We start from the raw sequence: 20,568 nt of genomic DNA on the forward strand, positions 1-20,568 counted from the left end.
TAATATATAATTAAGCGAGGTGTTTATCGTTATACGTATTGAGATATAGAATTTTTGGATTTTTATATTGCAACGAGGACTTTTCATTCCTTTCTCTATTAATATAAGAGAATGTCTTTTACGAGGTGCACGAAGAGTTTGATAGGCGCGTTCGCACGCGAGCTCTTGATCGGGGCTGGTGCTACTGCTGGCCCAAGGACGCAGCCGTCAATTGAAAAGGTCGATCCTTTTAACAGGCCCTTACCGGCGTTTTTCATTCATTGAAATTCCTTCGAACGACTTCCGCCAGTCGATTACCCCGTCACGATTTGTTCGCTATTCTCTCGCGTGATGTTTTTCTCCACTCCTTCGTCAGCTATTCTTTTCGAAAACTTTCAATCGCTAGACTGCGAATCTTTATGCAAATTCATATTCTTATAAATAAAATGCAAGACGTCAAATATTAACAGAAACACTGCCATCTCTCTGAACATTTTGTATATTCCTGCATATTGTTCGTTTCTGTACTTCGGTTTCACGTAAATTCATAAACGTGCCGCAGTTTTCCAATCGCTATAGATTATCATCATTTACCTCTTATTTTTCTTTCGTTGTCTATTCTCTTTCTTGACAGTTTGTTCGAATTTTATAACTGAAGTCCGATGTTCGATAATGTTATTTGATGTAAAAGCTAATTTTCTTGAAGTGGATTTCTGTGAAAAGCGAATTGTAAAGGTTAGGCAGATCAGATCGGCGGAATACTCTATACCGATTTCGACCTATGACCTTCGGCCACAGGAAGGGACTTGCGCCCTTTGCGAGCTGCTCAGGTCAGTTACATAACGCGTCGGTGACGTTCGTGTTCATTCAACACTCGCTCGGTCCGGTTATCGACGGATCGATTGCGCGATACAATAAACGTAAAGAATGAAATCGTTGCGAGCTTCGCATCCGACTTTCGTCAACTTCTGCTATCGTGCAACGTCGATCGTCGATCAAACTCGAAGGACGATCGTCGTGCGCATACCCTTTTCCATCGATCATTCTTGTTGTCAATCATCAATAGGTTTCAAGATGATCACGATATTGCTTTGCTTAATCGATAACTTTTGATCGGTTTAGAATCTTCAATTTTTTGATTCGTTCAATTTTTTCCTACAGCGTCTGAATCGTCAGATTTGCAATCTATTACGAATATTCCTAATTTCCTGAGCTTTTAAATAATCTTGCGTTACGTTCAAGAGTAGAACGAGAAGTAGCTACTCGTTCTTATCGAAATTCGAACTTGTTCTGATATCTTTGTTCCCTATTGTGGGTACCGATTTAGATTTTGATAATATTACAAGTGATGTAGAGTTCCTATTTGATGGAAATTCACTGGCGATTCAGATTTAAATAACGTTAAATCTTTTTGGAAAGGCATTCATGAAAATTGTGGAGACTTGCAAGCGAATTGGCAACACCAAATCTTGTTTAACTGAATTTTCTGAATGGAAACTCTAAACTAAATAACGTCAAGCTACTTTTACACAGAAATCTCTAGTTTGAATAACACTAAACCTCTTTCAACAGAAATCCATGGAACCTAACCTAAATTGCAACAGAGCCCTTTGCGCAAAAACCCTCTACGTTCAAACTGTAACTCTTTACCACCTAAATCCTTTTCAATAAGAATGCATGGAACCTGTAATCGGAATAACGTAAAAAATTATGTGACTCGTAACCGATCCAAAAGCCTTTCTACTCTAAATTTCTTTCAGAATGAAATAAGGTTAACCTAACCTAAATCTTTTCAAAAGAATTTAGGGATCTTCTAACTTGAATAGTACCAAAAATTACGCGAAGACATCGTACCTACTCCAAAATTTCATCTACTTTAAGTTTGCTCCATTAGTTTGCATTCGCCTGGCGACATCTTCTGACTTACACAAAAACTTATGCCCGACCTAACCTAATCTCCTTCAATGATAATGCATAGAATCTTCAAGGAAAATAACATCAAAAATTACGCAAATTTTTCACTAGAATTATTCCAAGATCTGCTCTAAACTTTTTTATCGATTCCCATCCATCAGTCAAGTTCTCCTCTCTTAGATAAAACCCATTAACCTAGTTTAGCTGAAATCTTTTTCCCCAAAAATCCATGGTACCTCTGATGAGAATAACATCAAGGAGGTACGTCACAACTATTCCGAAATCCCTTCCATTCCAAACCTTATCGATTTCTATTCATCCAGCAACGTCTCTCCTGGTCTCCACCTAACCTATAATAATACAATCATCCATTTCAATCAGCTACAAGCTGTATCTAGCCATTCTCCATCGATCGTCTTTCAATCAAAACACAAATCCAGGAATATTGCGCGAAGCAAAGCAACCGAAATAGATGCGGTTAACCAACGAGCAGAATTACTTTTAAATTGCAACCAGCGAACATACATAGCAGTGGACAAAAGGAAGTTTGAAGTTGCTGAGTAATTCATTTGTGTATATGCGCGTGTTACTGACTTTCGTATCAGATATTTTTCACTATTCTGTTGACAGTCGTCTGTTTTAAAAGATACATATTATACTTATTCACTACTTTTATCAAATACAATTATTTTATTTTATAAAATGATAGCACTTTTCGTATCACTTATATTTAGACTTTCTTTTGTTTGCTACTGTAACTTCGTTCGATAAAAGAGACGTTGTCGACCATTAGACGCGATGTTTCGCGTCACGAGCGTAAAATTAAGCTCCTGGCCGTGCATCACACGCCACTTAACGTTTCTCGTTCAGCTCGCTTCGGCCCGCAAAACGCTCATTTCCGTCAGAAGTGTTTCTAACGAGCTCACGCTAGATGCTGCAGCCTGAACGGGTTCTTGAGGCGGAGCCCGCCTCCGGGGAACGTCCAGGCTTCCTTCCGGTCTCCACCGCCCCGTATTGCCTTGGATTGCCCCGTATCTCGTAGAAAACGTGCCGAGTGGCCGAGAAAACGAAGTCTAGAAACGACCACGAAGTGTTTTTCGTTGAGAAGAAAGGCGAGTTAGTGACATTGTGTCTTTCCCATTTCTTCCGAAGAACTCGAGGAGATTGTTGGATCTATGGAGGAGCAATTACTTTTATAGAGGACCTAATATGAAAAACAATTTTTCTTCCTTCCTTTTTTTTTTTTTTTTTTTCTTGGTGTGTTTAGTTAGTGATGGTTGGAATAGTTTTTGAGGGTGGTGTGACTACTTTCGCAAAATCTTTAATTAGAGATGGTCTGAGTGTCAGATAGATCAGAAATAATTGGATCTTTGGAAGACAAGAGAAGTTACTTTCTAAAATTTGTTTGATTAGTTAGTAGTTATCCGAGTGTTTTTTTTTTTTTTTTTTTTTTAAGATATGATGGCTTTGGAAAAAGTTTCAAATTAGTTTGGTTGGTTATCGAAGAGGTTAGGAATTCTAAATAATTATCGTAATTCCGAAAGAAAAGAATAATTGCTTCGCGCATTTCTCAATTTCTTTTTTAATCTTCCTCAACAAATTCACAAATTACGCGAATACTTGAAATTCAAGACAGTTGTCCAAATTCTGAAAAAAAATGACTCTAGTTCCTTACGATCAGTTGTATTTGTTTAAAAGAATCCTCTAAAAACAGGAATTAATTCCGCCCTTCAAGATTTTTGCTTCGACATCTTCCCTTGTCAGATCTTGTTTTACCCAAACAGATTTCCTTAAATCCTCGAAGCATCTTTCGACGTTGTTTAATAAAGTTCGAGGTCGTTCGATCTTTAATGCATCGAAAGAAGTCGGTTGAAAAGCTGCGAGAGAAAGCATCGGACGTCCATTAAGCAGTAGGTTGCAAAGACACAGAGGCAGCAGAGGTGGTTGTAGGTGGAAAGGCCGCAGACTAGATGGCGCCCAGGCTCGCCTTCTGGGCTGCCTATCGATCCTAACCTATTTATAATTCCTCTGACATTTCGATTCGTACATGATAACGTCGGCAAATTTTACCACGACGCGTTCTCTACCCTTCGTCGACCAATGCAAATCCCTTGCCCTCTCTCCCTTTTCATTTGCATACGTTCCTACCCCAACGACTTTATGCTTTTTGTCGTTTCTCTTGACATTGAAAGAAGTGAAGTTTCTCTAAGATCGGGAGAGCCTCTTAGGAGACGAAGTTTCTTTGCTATTTTCACTACTCTATATCTTATCTATCTATTTTTCTCCGTCGTCCTGTCGCGCGGTGCTTTCAGGTGACATTTTCCAATTGGAATCTTCGTGGGAATCTTTCCGTGCCGTGTTTTCTTACTGTCTTAGAGCATCGAAGTTGGATTACATTTCGTGACGTTCTAATCTTCGCTCGAAGAGACCACGCGAAGATTTATTCCGATCCACTTTTGCGTCAGTGAACAAAGATACGTTGCTTATTCTCGTTAAAACAAGCGAGCAAATTTATTTTGTATAAGCGCTACAACGTAGCTTAAAGTTTCCAAGAGAAACAGCAAATATTTTGCAACACTGATTCGAAAAGTTGTGGTGCAGTTATAGTGCAAGCTATTAATTTTTTAACAGAAGAATCAAGTATAATATAATTGCACTATTCGAATTCTGGACATCTTGTACATTTTTGTACGCTTAAATTTCCTACAAAAATGAAACGATACTGATTCAAGGATCAATAATTAAAACACAACGAAACTTATGAAACGACATAATAATCTGCATCAAAATTATTAAAGAGACAAAGAAAGTAGGCAGTAAAATGCATCTAACCAGATAAATAATTCGTGCAAGGGAAGGAGAACGTTGCAGCTTCCTCCAAGTTTGGCCTTCGCCTTCTTTCGCTTATTGTTAGTGTAAGCAACAAGCCTTTGCCGCCGGTCAGTGTATTTAAAGGATTTTTATTTCCGACACGATTTTTCTCTTTGAAAGAACACTTTTACCACAGTAGAAACGTGACCAGCCACGATGGTCGCCCTCTTTGTGATCTCCTTCGCGTTACGAAGGGGTTGATCCTTCGACTTGGACGAGGGTTCCTCCCAGTAAGCGAATAATTTTCCCAGCTCGACAAAAATATTATACCAGCCAGGTTATCGATCCACGTCGTTCACGTGCTACGTGAAACTTTGTTGCTGCTTTTCGTATCGACGAAATCGGTGCATCGATTCCTTCAGCAGTGTAGCTCCCTGAACGAAAGTATCGATTGACGATGAATTTAGGTTAGCATCTAGGTCGTTTCGTGAAAATTAAGGAAATTAAGACATTAGAAACGGGTTATTTGTTAACTATCATAGTTGGGAGAATCAATGGAAAAGTATATAGACGTATGACCTAACCTATCGGAATTCGATTTTAGAGGATCATTGGAAGAGTACATACGTAGATACATAACCTAACCTATCAGAGTTTAATTTTGTACAGAGATTTCGCTAGCTACACCATCTTTTCTTCTCGCGTCTTTGATTAAAATCTTAATGAAATGCGTAATAAGAATCTTAATCGTTGAAATTATTTAGCGAATTTAGGTTATGTCTTCGAGGAGATGTCAAGTTTAAAGTACATTTTACTTATTAATAAATAACAAATAATTATTTGTTACTTACTCTCCATTTCGTAAATTCTACTGTAATCTTCGAATTCTTTATGATCCAATAGCCCCTTTATTTTGGTGAAAAATAGATACATAACCTAACCTATCAGAGTTTAATTTTGTACAGAGATTCCGCTAACTCTACCATCTTTTCTTTTCGCGTCTTTGACTAAAATCTTAATGAAATGCGTAATAAGAATCTTAATCGTTGAAATTATTCAGCGAATTTAGGTTATGTCTTCGAGGAGATGTCGAGTTTAAAGTACATTTTACTTATTAATAAATAACAAATAATTATTTGTTACTTACTCTCCATTTCGTAAATTCTACTGTAATCTTCGAATTCTTTATGATCCAATAGCCTTTTTATTTTGGCGGAAAATCAGTTTCCCATGCTTTTAGAATTTTAAAATACAAATTTTGTTCGTTACTCTGTTTCAGTTTGATTCCTCAGTACTCGAATTTTTATAACTTTATTGTTTATAACTTGAAGATTATCCCGTGCGAGTTTAAGATACCGGGTGGTCGAATATCGAAGAGGCCGAGGCGGCATATCTTCACAATTATCACGAGCTACTCCAAGTTCCACGAGACGAGGATTAGGTCTTAACATTCCTTTCGTCTCGCGTTCATTTCGCATGGCCAGCGTAAGGTTCTAATGGCTTCGCGTTAATGTGACCTTCCAAATCCCTGGCAATCGTCAATTTCCATCTGTACAAACACGTCCTAGATTCCTGTGCTATTATCTTCCTCAATAACACCCTAATGCCGCAGTTCTGATTTCTCTCCAACTCCCACAAGTTCGATATGCAATCAGGCAAAATGATTTCTCCCCCAATCGAATTCCCAAACGTACTTTCAACAAAAATAGCGGCACCCTCGAGACACATTTCGCCCGTTTAACGAGACCAAATAGAGGAACGCGGATAAAATCGGGAGAAAGTGAAAGATAATCTTCGAAGTTTCTTTCTCCTTTATTCTTATTCGTTTTCGATCATACCGATCGTTTTCGATTTCAAGGACTTTGGCTGTACGCAGTTCCTTCAATTTCTCGACTTCGAGCTTCCGAAATGGAAAGCAAAGAGAGCAATAAAGTCGAAGCCAAGAATAATCTTCCGTGGATTTTCACTCGAGCCCATTAATCTCGATTACGAGAACGCGGACTGTACGTCGTCGATTCTCAGTTTGTGAAATCTTGAACCAACCAAGAACAATCATCGAAGATTATTCTGTTCCATTTCTTAATTGCATTTCCTTCAGTTTATTTCGATTCATCAGAAGCAAAACTGAAAAGAAGGATACAGACTTGAACAAATCCATGACGATCTTCCTAGTCTCTTTACGCATGTTCACGCGAATCAGTCGATTTCGTGTTCTAAGAAGTTGCAGTTCCACCAATTTCCCAAATTTTCAAGCCGAGATCAAACGAACGCTAGAATCTTATAGAATCCAAAAATAGGCTTTGAAGTTTCTTCCGCGTAATTCTCACTAGAGTCGACTGATCTCGGCTTCGAGGACGTCGTCTGTAATTCCTCCGATCCGTCGATCTCCGTCGAATCCGATCGAAACTTAAAACGAATTAGAGATAAAATTGTCAAGAACCGAGAATGATCATCGCAGGCTCTTCTATGCATTTCCGGTTTCAAACACGATGGCTGCGATTCCTCCACTTCGTCGCTTTCGATTTCTCGAAGCAAGTTGCACGAATCGTTTATCTTGCGTGAACAGCAGAGGCCGATTTCTATTTCCGTAGCGAAAGGCCGCGTTTCTCCAGTCGGTTCGATGTTTTCCTTGGAAGACAAGTATCGATCGGCCCCGACTGCTAACCTCACCCCAGCGATCGTTTTCCTCCTTAACCAAGCTCAATTATTGCATGACGTCTGACCGCCCCGCACGAGAAATTGAATAACGACGTGCCTATGATAATTATTCCGGCGTCCAGAGCACGTCTTAGAAACGTATTTATAGCGATCCGCTTCTTGTTACGTGATTACTCGAGCCACTGATCGATCAACGATCGTAGTGTTGATCCCCTTAGATTGTAGTTCCCGATCTAGCTGGAATGAATGAGAATTGGCATGCTTCGACGCTTCGTACTTTATTTCCTAGCTTTCTTTTTTTTTTTTTTATATATCGCTGCGAAATATAGAATAGATTTTGATGAAAAATTCGCTTGGTTTATTAAGGAGACATTTAAGCGATTTATTCGATATACCGATCTTACATTTTGTAAAGTTTGTTGTATGATTTATTGTGTGATATATATAAGTAGACGAGTGTGTTGAGAAGGTATTTTCATATATTTGTTTTTAAATATTATATCGTTTTAAGCTGCTATTTGTGTTCTCCATGGGAATGGAGAAAATTAAACAAATTTATGAGCGCGAGTTATGTGAAAAATGATGAATCCTGATTCGACAATCGATGATGTTAAAATGAGTGATGGAAGTTAATGATTTAAATTTAGTAAATAAATTAAAGCGACAATTTCCTGTAACGTTAGATATATGGGAAATTTAGTGAATTTGACATATAATTTTTCACATATGTCGGCTAAAGTTTCTCAAGGTTCTTCCACTTCTCTGTTATTCTAAATAGAAATTAATTCAATTAACAGATGAATAGAAATAATTTTTAACGATGCTGATGATTCATCGTATGATAAATTCAGTATAAATATAAATAAAAGCAACAACAAATTCTCTTTATAAAATTAAAAACTAAAAAACAAAAACAATATTCTACCTTTAATCTGTGAATCGAAGCTCCGATGACAAATTGTAGAATTCCTCTTAGAAAATGATTCGTTCGATAATTTCATTGAAACAGAAGCTGCAGTTCTTTCAATCAGACGGAATTTCTCGAGTTGAGAGCATTTATTCCTGCTGTAAGAAAAGAAAACGGGCTGGAAATCCCGTGGAAATCCGAATGCTGTAATGGCCTCTTCAAAGACTTCTGCTTAGAACGTTTGTAGGTCTTCGGTTAAACCAATGTTTCCCCTTAACGAAGTAAGTCGGCGACGGTCGTTGGCCCGCAAAGGGATTGCCCTTTTCACGTCGCACTCTTCCGACGTTCTGCCAACCAGATCAATGATGAAGAAGAATAAAATATGTACTCTGTTCTTCCATCAGTCTCGGTTCGCTTAATCTTCTTAAAGTTTTTCGTCGTACCACGCGCTTTCCTTCATTTTCACCTACTTTGGATGCAACTGTACTTTTTGTACATATACAGCGCAGCGAATAATTATAAACTGAACGCAGTTTTTAGATTTTTTCATAATATTAAAACAAATAACTATTGAATCGTAAATCACGAAAAAAAAAAAAAAAAATAAAAACTGGGTAGACGAAAGTGTTTCATAGAGAAATATTTATAGATTTTTGAGCGCACAGAGGATATTAAGTCTTTTCACGGCAAACATACGTTTTTTATGGTTGCAAAATAAGCAAACTTCCTTTTTACTACGCTACGAATTTTTAATACGATCTCCGGACTAAAATCGACGGACTAAAATCATTATAAATGATTTTTTGCAAATAGTTTTCATTTTATATTTCATATTAAGTACTAAATTTCGTTGTATACGTAACAATGGCGTAGCTCGAATTTAATATCGTAGAGAAAATATGGTGATACATGGTATGCTATAAAATCGATATTCTATTAAATGTGATTCAAATATGAAGGATTCGTGTAATCTGCCGTTATTGCAATCTGTTTCTAAATACAGTTATCGTGATAAATACGATTTCACACCGGGAATCGTTATATCATAGCTGCATTTTAACGAGATTGTTTTTTAAACATAAATTTAATTTTACAGCCGTTTAGACAGCGGGATATAACCAATAGCACGTTAACGCATTTTTGTGTGGAACTTGTTTATGCATTTGTTTGAAGCTCTCGACGAATTTAAACGTTCGGTGAAATACTAAAATTTTGCAACGCCTACTTTCTCCACCTCCGTGTTCAAAATCTTCCATTTCAATTGTTATCAAAAATGCTTCAAAAACTTATTATTGACATATTCCAAATTTCTTTCATATTAATTCGTATAAAATTATTCTATCATTTTCTATTAATACATATCACAAAATAACATACACACACTCACACCACGAAATATTTTATAGTTTACTAAACCGAATCATCGGCCAAATTTTCTTACTACTAAAAATATATTCGAACAATTATACCAAACATATCAACAAAATTTCACTTCATTTTCGATGAAAAATTTGTCCAGGTATACGCCAACTTGAGAACACGAAGAAAACTATTCGAGGTAATTCGGCCAGCCAATGGATCGCGTTAATACTTGCACGTAGCCGAGACCCAGCGAGGACGTTAGTCGTTGATTCGTTGAACGTTTCGCTTTATCCGGCTAGCGGGCCCTTTTGTGTATCGATTTATTATGCAATTGCTCGACTAGCCCCTTTCATCGTTCGAGGGGACCAAGGGAAGGCCCTGAACTAGCTACGGCACTGCCACTACACACGAGGACTTCCCTAGCCGCTGATCGCTCTCATAATATTTTCTTTTCCACGATTTACACGCTGGTTACGCGTTATGCAAATCGCGACTCACTACATTTCTACATTTAATCCATTGAAAACGATGATCAATGAAAAATAACTCGATATAATTGTTCTTGCAAAATACATGATATATTTGTTTATTCAATTATATTTATTGCTATTATTATTTATTGAATAATGGATGTAGAAAAGTTGTCGAACTTTGTCCAGGCTAAAAGATTCAAGGTGAATGACGAAAGGTTCGTGGATCTCGTAGTAAATGGTTTCCAGGAAGAGTTCACGGGCAAATGTGTATCTTTATTTGCGTTGACAATAATCGTTCTGCACTTGCACATGACAATTTCGAGGTTAAGGTCCATTGGACTAATTCGTTCGATCGTTTTAATTGGCCAACTCGAGGTTAAAGCTCTGTGTATCTAGCACCGATCTAATTGGACACCGCGAATGGAGCTAGGAAATCGGAAACGTTCACTAGTGCTTCGACTATTTTCCGGATTCTTACGATCCTCTGTTTCCCTTCGATAAGAATTTCGAAGGAATTTTCATCGATTTTATACTCCTGCCGTTGCTAATCTCTTTTGCGTTCAATTTTTCAGATGCCAATATTACTGCAATTAACAATGTCATATGTATCGCTATATATAGCTGTTAGATACAAGTAATATAAATCTGTACGTTATTAACCATTCTATATTGCAGTAATTAATAATTTTGTTTTATCACGTATATGTATATATCGTATCAATCTTATCGCTAGTTATATAACGTAGTAATAATTTGTCCATTAAAATTTCGAAAAATTCTCGTGAATTTTCCAAGAAACAAATTTGTTTCAGAATTAATAATTTCGTTGTTGTAAGTCTGAGCGATTTCGTTCGTATCGTACTTATCGTGTGTAATAAAATATATCTCGACTTATCGGTGTCGTTACAGCTGACAATGTTATTACACTCTGTTTATTACATAACACAACATAAATTGTTTCGTGACGTATCACCCATCGTCTTGCTTCTATACACGTACAGCGTCTGCCGGTTGGCGAACGTGTGCTTGAAAGAGCGCTTTTAAAAGACAGCCTCGCGTTAGTAGATAAGGAACGTGTTTGTCAGACGAGCCGCGCCAGTTCAATCTACACCTTTCTACTCAGCATTTACGTGTTTTTCACCCATGTACATATCTATAGTATTCTTCCCTTTTTTCTGTTTATTCAGCTTTTTATTTTTTTTCTCCAGCAAACTGCAAGAAAAATGATAGAAGAAGAAAATTATGTAAAGTCTCGTCATCGAAGAAAGTCGATGTTTCTACAACACTCTTCGACCTATTTTTAATCCTTACGCGTAAGTCTCTCGGTCACTTTGACGTACCATTGACGAAATTTGCACACGGTGTGCTCTCACAATCGACAATATTGCAAGTGAATGGTCAAATGTTGTTAAGAATAAATTTGCGCTTTCATAGGATGAATTATTTATTGACGTTAATGTTTCGCGATATAAATGTTGATTATTTCATTGGGCAAATGAATTCCTCTTATTTCTTGCTAATAAAAATCGAGTTATTTTTAAACATTTTTTAAACCATTGAGTAAATATTATCTACCTTAAAATCGTTACTGTTTCTTATTTGACAATTTTTACTATTTGCCATCGACGAAAATTCTCTTGTTATTTAAAAAAAATATGTATATATATTTTCGTTAGTTTCTATTTTAAAGTTTTAATTATTCTGCACTTTGGAAAACCAATTGTTATTAGTACTATTTTTCGTTGCTTTCAATCGCTTCTATTATAAAAGCTCCAATTTCCCCTAACAGACGAATTTCAGTTACTCACTAAAAGATATTCTTCATGAAATTTTAACCATATTTTCGACGAAATATTTATTTGTCTAAAAAAAAAAAAAAAAACAATTTTTTCTACCTCAAAAATATTCAACGTCAAATAATTCTAACTATATTTAACATCGAAAATTATATTGCTTCTCCAAACGAACAAATTTCAATTATTCTATATCCTAAAAATATCATCGAGATTGACCACATTTACCATAAAGGATTTTTCATTTCCATAAGCAAATTTTCCATTGTTTTTCGAACAATAGAGAAATCTGCTATTAATATTACTGTCTCATCGATCTGCTTTGAACTGTTCTCACCTACGGCGAGTGGATTCTCTATTTGTCTGAGCAAGCGAATTCATCAGGACTCGTTAGCGTATTTCGTAAGAGACATAGGGCTTCCGCGAAATCTAAATCATCCGGAGTAGTCGAAGAATGTCAAGGTGAGCGTCAAGATTTGTCGATTCGTGTACACTATGATGGAAGTTGAGTCGCGTTTTAGCCAAGCGTTCACACCTCTGATAATTAATCAGCGAATTATTTTTAGCTGTTGTTGAGGCACGTCGCGATATACTTGCAAACACATACAAGAATTTATCATAGGTCACGCGAGCGTAATTCCAATCCACCAAAGATAACACTTTTGAACGTATGCAAACTGCTGTGAAAAATCACGATTTCCCTCTGCCCTTCTCCTCCCTTGCTCACTGATTATTTTTATTAACAAACGAAAGAGTTCTTTTGAAAGATGTTACTGGGTTGAGCTTCCATTCGTTTCCATTTTACTCCATTAAGTTTCCATTTTAAGCCATTCGTTCGACTGATGAATTCTTATAAATGGTAATTGATTCATTAATCTTGTAGGTGACTAAGCTTTAGCTTATCGATTTAATCAGAAATTATAATTGGCGCTAATGGAGGGTCTAGAATGTTACTATTGAAATAATCTTTCAGTGATAATTGCTTGATACACGAGAGAATAATTTTCAAGCGATTTTCAAATAAAAATAATTGTGAGATTCTAAAAGGTTGGAAAAATTAAGAGGGAAATAATTTTTATCAGCGGTTCCAAGTTGAAATAATTGAATCAGTAATTCTTCCTGATAAAATAAACAAAACAGATAAAATAAAAATAAATCGTATTAATGGCAATGAATTAAGATTTATTTCAACGTAAAGTGTAATGTTCCCAAAACTTCGCCGTCTCGAAAACTCTGTAACATTTTATTCTGACACCGTATTTGTTAGATTGTTGAAACGTATAACCTGAAAATTCTATTTTCTCAGAACAGCGTGTTTCCGCTCATCGTATACATTTTTCCTTTGGCCAAATTCCAGAAAATCTTAAGTCGATCTTTAATGATCTCTCGTTAGAAATTCTTCGTCAATTGACGCTTTTAATATTTAATACATTCATAGTCAATGACGTAAACTTCTCCTAAATTACATCTGATTGCCAATTGTTCGCCATAATTGTTTTTCAGGAAGATAAACCAACAATTATCTGACTCTTCGATAAATTCATTCGTCAAGAATTTCAAATTACAAACAACTACGTAAATCTTACATTATATCCCAAACCTAGAATTCTAAATTAAAAATTATATTAATGTTTACTTCTAAATATTTTCTCATGTATTTATTATACGAATATTTATAACATCTTTAAAAATTAAAAATCTGGATCAATCAGCCGTTCTCTTACTCTGTATGAAGGAAATTGCAATTTTAGCAGAGGGAAGTGAATAATTGGCCATTAAAATTCTAATAAAACGCTAAAAAATATTATTTAGAATTATTATTCAGATTTTCATGGAAATAAAGATCGACTCGCAGCGATTCGGTTAAACGAATAGAACGAAGTTCATTGACCAGGATGAAGTTTCACGCAGTTTCCTTGATATCACCGCAATCGGAGATCGGCTTAACCGATTACTTTACTCGTCGATTTATGCAGCGCACGTTGCGTCAACGTGGGCATAATTAATACACGGGATCGATACAACTGGTTTCGTAATGAAAATCAATTGTATGCGACGTAATTGAATTCGACGTACCTAGTCGGCTAGTTAGGTACTGATTGCGGTTGGTACGGTCTCGTCGCGTGGTTGCTTGTCTGCCGCGAAACAAGAACGTTAATTTACATCCCCGTGAGTAATTAAACATCGATAGAAACGGAGGAAATTCGACGAATTATTTCTTCTTCGATCTCGCCCTTGATAATTACCAACTTCGAATATGGATTCTGATCAGTTTTTCAGATTAAGAAATATTTCGATTTAATCGGGAGAAGAAAATACAATTTTTGTAGAAATTTGTTCGGTGTTCTTTTTGAATTCGATGTGCCAGTAGATTTTTAGAATTTGAGGTGTTGCACTTTGTAAAAGTTTATTAATTGGGCAAAATATACGTTTAATTAAGTAAATATAGATTTAATTAAAAGAAGAAAGTACAGCTTTTTAAAAATATGTTTAACTTCCTTTCGCGATTCGATGTTCCAGAAGATTTGTAGAAATTAGAAAGTTCTAATTATAATCTCTGCCATTGTTCTTCAAATGATCGGCAATTTTTTAACTGCAACTGTATACTCTTTAGATTCGAAATTTATACGTTAAGATCTCTTATCAGTGGATGATACTTTGATAGCGTAATATAACGCAGAATATTATTCCACGCTATACTTTTATGCAAAATTTGTGAAGTCTCCGAAATGGAGCACTTCAACTTCTAAGAGCTAATCGTAGGAAAAAATCTAATTGTTATGAAAAAATTTTGCTCGAGATAATCGGGAAATTGGTCTCAAAGCATAGTAGTATTTAATTTGAAGCAAGTTTTTTCGTCCGGAAGTGTTGGATGTGAACTACGTAATCTTGGGATTGCAGTGTCAGAGAAAGACTGGTGAAAAATGCGCGCTAGAGAGGCCACACGCTGGATGTAACATAAATACACTCACTGTCTCGAAGACTTTCAGGGACGGCCGGCCGAGAATAGACGAAAATCCAATTTTAATCGCGGAACCTCGACCCGTAGGCGCGATCGATAGATCGTCAACAGAAGCGTCGAACTCTTCACGATTGTCGAGATAAATCTTTCATCTTGAGGAAAATAAATCTCCACGATAACTTAATTAAAAGATTATTATTTCTGATCGAAATCGATGGTTTTGATAAAGATCAATGATATAGAAAATCTTCAGAAAATTCTCAAAATTATCAAAAGAAACTCTGTGCAACTGGGATCCTGTTAAACAAATTAGGAACATATAAAAAAATATCAAAGTAAATTCGTTTTTCCCTTGGTTATTTCAATTCTCTAAGTTAGCTTAACCTTACCTTACCTTTTTCTAGACACGACACGTGTTGAAATATAAACGACCCGACATGCGTTCGAAGAAGTGGAAAGAAATTTTCGAGTCAGACGATCGATTGGTATATTTGTCGGGAATCTTGATAATCCGGACGATCGTCCTCACGTGACCAATGTTTGATCGCGTCGATCGTTTCAAGCTGAAGACCGACGAGTGAACATACACGCGAGAAGACCCGCGTCGAGACACGCGATCCAATTCCTTCAAGGTAAACGACGTTAGGATCCTCCGTGGCTAACGTATTTTGCTCGTTCTTCGCTAATATTGATGCAATTTCTCGATATTACAGTTCGACGAAACGATTAAATATGGCTGCTCGATCGATCGTGGTTAGGTTCGAGAATATGAGACGATTAATTATATTTCCTCGGCCGTGAAATTGTCCGGTTTTGAGTGGTTTAAAATGATTCAATTGTAAGGTAGTAGTTGGTCGATGATAAGTGGCAAACTAAGGGATTTTTTCGTTGTAGTGTGGCTTCAAAGTTACGAGCTGAGGGATTCTTTTTAACTGTGACAATGTAGACATTTTAACGGTAGAATTATTTATAGAATTTTATTAATTTTATTAATTTATAGAGTATTAAATAGAAAAAAAACAATAATTAAGCGGAATAGTACGATAGAATATTGAAGTACATTCAGAAAAGTACAAAGTTATATTTGATTGATGCACTTGATTTGTTATTTTGAAACCTGTTAATAATTTTCTCTACTACAATTCCAGCAATCTAATCTGAAAATAATTATTTCCATTTTTCTCATTGCATTTTTTCATATAAAATTCCGAGCAATATAGATGGTTAGAATGTTTTATTAAGTAACTTGTAATCGAGTCAACCGAACAGATAATCGATAATAACCAATAAGTGATCGAGTCAATCAATTATTCACGACACTGTCCGCATTATGCCTGCAACATTGCAGTTGGATGCGTCGAAAACCGCTCTGTACGTGCAAAGCAACGGAAGACACGCGAACGTGACATCAATCAATCAGTAGTTCGGGACAGTGAATATATTAGTACGTCGAAATCTGGGGCAAACTGTGGAAAGCATAGAAATTCATTATCAATGAGTCGCATCATGCCACCACCACGTACAACATTTCTAACTAAAAAACTACAAAATCATCTTCCCTTATCATTCCTTACTAATACATAAAAACCTACATATCGCTTCTGTAAAAAGCAATCTTCATCTAACCTCAGAAGTACTTTCTATTACATACAAAATTTCCAACTAAAAGAAATCCTAAAATCATCTTTCACTATTATCTCAAACCAATATGCAGAAACCTACGCATCGTTTGTGTAGAGGTGGATATCTTCACATAACCTCAACAATACTCTTCAAGACATACAACATTTCCAACTGAAAAAACTATCGAATCATCTTCCCTATCATCCCTTATCAGTACACGAAAATTTACATATCGCTTTTGTAGAAAGCAAACTTCTTCTAACCTCAAAAGTACACTTCGTCACATGGAATAAAAGTTCCAACTAAATAAAATTCTAAAATCATCTTGCCCTATCATCTCTCATCAATACGCAAAAACCTACGCATCGTTTGTGTAGAGGTGGATATCTTCACATAACCTCAACAATACTCTTCAAGATATACAACATTTCCAACTGAAAAAACTAACGAATTATTTTCCCCTATCATCCCTTATCAGTGCACGAAAATTTACATATAGCTTGTGTAGAAATCAAGTATCTTTACCTAACCTCGAAAATTCTTGCCAACATATAGCAAATTTCCAAATAACAAAATCGCAAAAGCATCGTGCTCTATTATCTCTTTGACAAACGCTACATGACGGAAGTGTACATGCCGCTGGTGCAGAAGGTAGAAACGACTGTGCTTCAACTTCCGGGGCCAAGATCGATCGTGAGCTACTGCAAGAGGAAAGAATGCGCGTGGTCCGACGCGTTCACGTCGAGAAACAGAGGCAGACCGTGCCCAAGTTAAACGACTAGTCTCTCCCTCTTGACCCAATTCGTGAAGCGCCCTGTGCCACGCACGCGTCACGTCACGGATCTCCTTCTCTGTGCGTGACCAATACGCGAGGGTGCGTGCAAGGCCAGCCGCACACACTCTGCTCTCTTCCTCTCTTTCCGTCTGTGTCTCCGCCAGCGATCAGCTGATGATGCGTTCCTCGCCAGCATCCAGACTGCACGCGGCCATTTAGATCTGTCGATCGTTTCTCGTTCAAGTTACATTGATCGTAAATTATACCAGCCCCCACGTATTTTGATATTCCATTGATATTTTAAGATTTAAAGAAAGAAGTAAAGATGATTTTTTAATAAGCTTTTACCCGCGTGTTTTATAGAAAGTTTACATAGAATGGAACATCGTAAATTTCAAATTAAAGTAAAATTGAAATTTCTTTGGGAAAGTGCGGATCGATAGTTTCGATTTCGCTGGTTCCGATGTCACATCAGAGTGTCAGAAGATTTTTCTAAATTAGAAAGATAATTCTAAATTAGATTTTTCTAAATTAGGAACTTTCAGGAGTTGAAAATTCGTTCACTAACGGGGGTTGGCTTGGTTCGAACGATTGGATTGTGAAGTTGATGGATCGGAAGGGTGGTACGATTTTTTTATTCAAAATGTGTATTGGATTTTGATTGATTGGATAAACATGCAGCTGCCTCCCAAGATCATCTCGTATCAATGGAGTATCATTCCGTTGTGTCGAGAACGAAACGTGAAAGGGGAGACCTCGCACGTTGCTGTTACTTTTATTTATCGTCAAATCTTAATGAGAATTCGAGTGGTGAGCTTTGCAGATCTTTGTATAGCGTTTCGTCACAGTCTCCTGAAGCTATAGCAACTGGCAAGGATGAGAATTGGAAAATTGGAATATTCGAAACCTTTAAAGTAGAGTACTTGAGGAATTCGTAAATCTGTAACTTTGAAAATTTTCTAATTTGAAATTCTTAATATTTTAAATATATGGAAGTTGGAAGATTCGAAAGCTTAAAAATCTCAAAACTCGAATATTCCAAAATTCGAAACCTTCGAGTTTTCAAACAGCTGCCGAACCCAAATATCTTCAAATATTGTAATGGCCCAAACTTGCAAAAACTAGTCACGTATTTCTAAAATCGAATGTTCGCTTTTCAACGACAAACTCTTCTAGAAAATTAATTAATTTCTTAATTCCATCCCCCACGTTATTTCCTATCATAGTGCATAAAAGGATCGTTAAACGTGTTCGACGAGTGTTTACACTGAACAAGGGAAACACGGTACCATTAATAAACGCGATCGACGACGTAGCTTCGTAAGTTCGTCGACGAAACTTCGTTGCGAATATTAATTACCATAATCGCGTTTGCCTTGGTCGTGAGAACGCTCGATGAAACGCGTCCGCGGGGACGTTGTTCCTCAAGCTCCCATTCAAACCGGTTATTCTACGCGTTAAACAAGGACTTCTAACGATGTTGGACCTGCGGAGTTTCTTCCAACTTTTCAGCCTCATTCACTGTAATTAGCGTCATGCTTCTTGAAATAGACGATATAATATCGTTATTGGTCTCGGAATCTTTAATGCATCTCTGGAGACGTTTAATAGGGTTATCCTCGTCTTCTAAGAAATTTTAACGCTTCAAATGGAGAAAATTAAATAATCCAGGAGATTATTCCGTTAAAGTAAATTAGAAAAATATGTTGCACTTTTGTCATAGTTTTTTAATTGAAAAAGATATTTGTTCATCCTGTGTCGTTCGATTTTAGAACTTTAACAGGGGCGTCCTCATCTTCTTAGAAATTTTAATCCTCCAAATTGAGGAAATTAAATAATCCAAGAGATTATTCCGTTAAAGTAAATTAGAAAAATATGTTGCGCTTTTGTAATAATTTTTTAATTGACGAACATATTTGTTTATTTTGTAAGCTTCTTTTCAAATGTTTAATAGAGTCGTTCTGATCTTCTTTGATACTTTGATCTCTTAAATCGAGAAGGTCGAACGATTGTAGAAATTGGTCTTGGAAAATAAAGAACATTTTGAACAATCTAACAATTAAGGAAAATGTATTTTTGTAACCTCAGATGTAGATGTAGATGATATAATTTCTGAGAATTACAGCATGAAAAATTGCTCCGTAAATTAGAAAATCATTTCTGCTTGAGTTTTATCATTCCTTTTTAAGAATTCTGAAAAGTCGGAAAAAGGACGATTGGAAAATCCATAAATTGGGAAATCGTTATTTCTCGAGGAGACTGTTTTTCTGAGAATTCTAGAAAATCAAAGAGAGGAAAGTTCCTCCGTAAATTGGAAAAATCGTTATTTCTCGAGAAAACTCTTTTTCTGAAAATTCTGCAAAACCAGAAGATGAAAATTTTCTCCATAAATTAGAGAATCTTCCACTTGCGCGAAATTCAGCTGGCAAATAAGTCTGGCAGTTCTCATTAGCCGTAGCTTCCGTCAGACGACGTAATTGCGAATTAGAGACGAACTTGCGAGCGGAAAAAGACGCGGAGGAAGAAAAAAATAGGAGAAAAAGGAAAGAAGGAGGAAGAAGAAACGTAGAACCGTTATTTCTTCTCTTCTTGTTAGCGGCTTGTAGATACAGAGCGTTAACGTTTACATATTTCATGAAGACGAAGGAAAGGGAAAGAGTGGCACTCGTTTTATGCGATGAATACGAGATCCAACAAAGCTTGAAGTTACGCTAACTCCAGTGCTATTTTTAGTCAGCCATTTTGCGCCCCTTGAAATATGCATATGGTGGTCTGGTCGATGCTCGCGAATTCCACTTTCTTCGTCTAACGATTGTTTACGATTTTCCATCCATTAAGTCACCTGTTCTTGTACAGTCGCATGACTAAGCATAGTAAAGTTGTACAACTAAAATAGTCGTGTAACTAAGTACTTGTTTAGGCCGATAATTTGACACTACGAAACAGAATATGGAAAAGTTTTACTTTATTTTAGCGAAATTCGTGAAAACTCGATTTAAGAATCATCCGAGTTACGAATCTCACCCGATGTTAGTCAAAAATTATATTTCATTTTGATCAAACTGATCAACTTCACTGAGAGTCGTTTTCGATTCCTGGAAATCCTAACTACGTCTCAAAATGTTCACCATCACCTGTCAAAACAAGATTTACAGAGATAAAAAATTGAATTCATTAGTCTTTGAAATTCGTTTATTGCTGTTTGTGACTGGAGTGATAGAAGTATTGTGAACACCTTCTGGCAATTACTAGATGTAAGATATTCTTGATTTGTACTTTGTACCGCGATAACGCACGTTCGGTACCGCTCA

General features: G+C 36.5%; 1 protein-coding gene across 8 annotated transcripts in view; it reads left to right on the top strand.

The window, feature by feature from the left end:
* Positions 1-20,568, top strand: part of Atpalpha (sodium/potassium-transporting ATPase subunit alpha) — a 166,228-nt gene that overhangs the window by 99,055 nt on the left and 46,605 nt on the right. The window lies entirely within an intron of this gene.

Source organism: Bombus fervidus, chromosome 11, assembly GCF_041682495.2.
Source record: "Bombus fervidus isolate BK054 chromosome 11, iyBomFerv1, whole genome shotgun sequence".
Lineage (NCBI taxonomy): Eukaryota > Metazoa > Arthropoda > Insecta > Hymenoptera > Apidae > Bombus > Bombus fervidus.